The sequence below is a fragment of the Protopterus annectens genome, chromosome 1.part0 (assembly GCF_019279795.1).
Source record: "Protopterus annectens isolate FY-2018-M chromosome 1.part0, PAN1.0, whole genome shotgun sequence".
Taxonomy (NCBI): Eukaryota; Metazoa; Chordata; order Ceratodontiformes; family Protopteridae; genus Protopterus; species Protopterus annectens.
In genome coordinates this window covers 1,657,595,864-1,657,599,151 of record NC_056725.1, presented here as the reverse complement: position 1 = coordinate 1,657,599,151, position 3,288 = coordinate 1,657,595,864, and positions in this window count along the sequence as shown.

The window sequence follows — 3,288 nt, the reverse complement described above, 5'->3', positions numbered from 1 at the left end:
TATGGGCCTGTCCAAATGTCTGTCTGTGATGGTTTGACAGCTAGACCCATATGTAGCCTCATAATAACATATAGTAACACAAACCATCTGAGGACCACAGCACATGTAGTAGTGTAATGATGGACAACCTGCTAAATAGGTACACTCAGAGGTGTGAAGTCCATAACCTTCTGTGTGATGTTTTGGCATTTACCCCACTCACACCAGAATTATAATTATAACAGCAGTCACTATGGGAAAGCCTGTGGCTGGACTATAGAAAGACAAAGAGACACACATAAGGGGAAGGAGAACCACTGGCCAGACAAATGAAGAATGTGCACACCAGAACAGATTGTGCAGTAACATAGGTGCCATGCAGTGTATGGAGTCAATAAGCATCACCTGCAAATACACAACACACACCCATGTAAGTGGAGGTCCACAACAAAACATAAACCCAAACAAACAACACCTCAGAGGCAAAAAAACATGAGAACTCCACAAACCTACACAGCACAAAGCATGCATAGTCCACACACCAGGGTCTTGCAAACACTAAGGCCTTACCATACACCAAACATATTACTCATAGAAGACTCCACTGGGAGACACACAGATGTACCTCTCACCAGGCAGGATATAGAGAAAGTCAGGATCATTTGTTTGTCAGGTGCCATAATCTGCCATATCACACATGTACTCAAGTCACCCCACAAAAGGTACAGGTATCACTCTGGCCTGGTCCATGGAGGTGTGTACCATGTCAGATGTACCTCCCTGGACTATAGGAAGACAGACATGATTCAGCTTGCTGAATATGTGCCCCATGCAGGTATGTCCCTAGCCTTAAGTAGCAGTCTGCCATCACCCAGAATGATGGCTCAATACAAACAGAAAATGATTGTCAGTAATACTTGTCCTCCCTACTGGTGTCATCCCAGGGGGATCCACTGCCTGGCAGCCTGGGATCATATGATCGACAGACCACACTACCTTGCTAGATATGTCCTGCATCTGTCTCACTTGGCTTTCAGGCCTCCGGCAAAAGGCCTTGCCTCCCCCATAGTGCTTTTGTAGGGAAGGTCATGGTATCCATAATACCAACATAAAACACTCAGCAAAATTCAAATTAAAGGCCATGCTGCTAGTGCTAGGAGTCTAAACAGGAAAATGCACTCATTGCAAGCAGTCATAACCCCTAGAAGATGGTGACATTTGTGCACTCGCATAAACCTTGCCCACAGCCATGTGAAAGAAACCCATCCTTACCTGATCACTCATTCTATCCCACAGCCGGACCCCAAAATGTGGGCAGCAAAGCCAAAGGAGGTAGTGTATAAATATATATTAGACAGACACACACCTCCAGGCTGGTCAAACAGTCTAACACACACTAGACACTCCAAGTGCAGTCAACTGTTGACAAGACCCCTATGGAAATTAAACATAGCTACAGGCCAACATTTCTGATTCAGGGCACCCACCCCACATATCTGGCACTCTACAAATCTATCAAGATTCCACCTGTCACCCTGATACTGGCTGACGTATATTACGCAAACATTGATTGGGAATCCAAACATTCCAGAACAGAAATGCACAGAGATGCCCCCATCTTATTAATGCTACATCCTTAGGACAGCCACCTGATACCCCCACAAGATGTGATAACTATGTTGGACTTGGCAGTAACCAACATGATCAACCACTGCATCACCTCTATGGTATCATCCTCCCTGGCAAGATCCAACAGAAAAAGGGGTCACATGTCATATCACCATCTCTCCTGACCCACCTCCTGCCTTGGTAAAAGGAAAATGTCCCACAAGCTGATCACAACCACCAGAAGGATGGTATAACCAGCTGAACAGCCACCTACCCCACTAGAGGAACAGGCACCAACTTCCAAATGTACACAAAACTAGCATGCCAGCATATAGATAAAAATGCACTGAATCAGGAAAACCTGACAAGGCAATATCACTGTCTGCAAGGGAGAGGAAACCTGTCCACAAACATCTGCAATAAAGTAACAATATACCAAAAGGATAACATTGCTCTCCAGTACTGAGAAGGAGCAGGTGCACAACTGGAAGTAATTATCCCTTACCCTGAACAGACGAATAAGAGCACCAGTGAAATCCACTAAAGGGAACTCCGAGTCCAAATTGCTCACATCTATGACAGACAATCATAAGGCCTTTCTCACTTATGTCTGCATTCCCAAAGGAAGCTCCCAGATCTGTGCAGAACAGGTGGTCAAGGACGCCACATACACAAATGCTGTAGATATAACCAATCCACTGGCTGAAAGATTCAGTAGAAATGTCTCCCCTCTGTCCCCCCAATCAGGAAAGCAGGATATTCCCAGTACCTGAACACCCAACCCTTATCACTAGGGAGCAGGGCATCACTGCCCTCTCATAGTCAAGAGGACAGCCTCCATTGGACCTGAATACATCCCAGGCTGCAAACTACATGAACCCAGGCATGAACTGGCAACATCATTATGCACCCTACACACCCAAAGCCTGAGTACTGTCTATGTCACAGCCAAGTGGCAGACAGCCACTGTCATCTCTTTATACCAAGTTGGAGTGTTCACCGATCCAGGAAATGAAAGACCCATCATCCTAACTAGACTGATTCACAAGGCCATGCAATGGATTATCATAGAGCACATTAACAGGGGCATTGGCAAAATGCAAATACATTACCATACACAGTCTGCCATCCTCAGAGGAGGTATGTCAGTGAATTCTGGATGACTTTCCTGAGGCAGCCAACAAAGAAATGTGTGAGAGAAAGATGGTGCACTCCGGCCACTGTGACCTGTTCGAAGCCTTACACACCATTCCCCACTTACCCATAGTACATGAATTCTGTCAACTAGGCGGCAATCCATATGTTACCAGATGGGTATCAAACTGGTTCATTAATAGAACTTACATAATCATAATAGGGGTAGCTAGCTCAAACAGTACACCCGTAATGAGTGGCATACCCCAGTGATTGGTCTGGGGGCCTTTGGTATATGGGATATACTTCTCTGAGGTGCAGACCAAAAACACTGGCCCATAGAACAGTCATCAATACCCAAAGTGATGTGGATGTCCTACAAGAGGGTCTCACCAAAAGAAATACCTGATGCCAGAAACATGGCCTCAAGCTGAATGCCTGCAGATGCATCATCATCCCCTATCGGGAAACTGATGTCCCCACATAGTATCACATTAACAACAATGTCCTACATATACAATCAGTAGTGAAGCAGTTGGCCACACAGGTTGATAGCAACCTGATGTC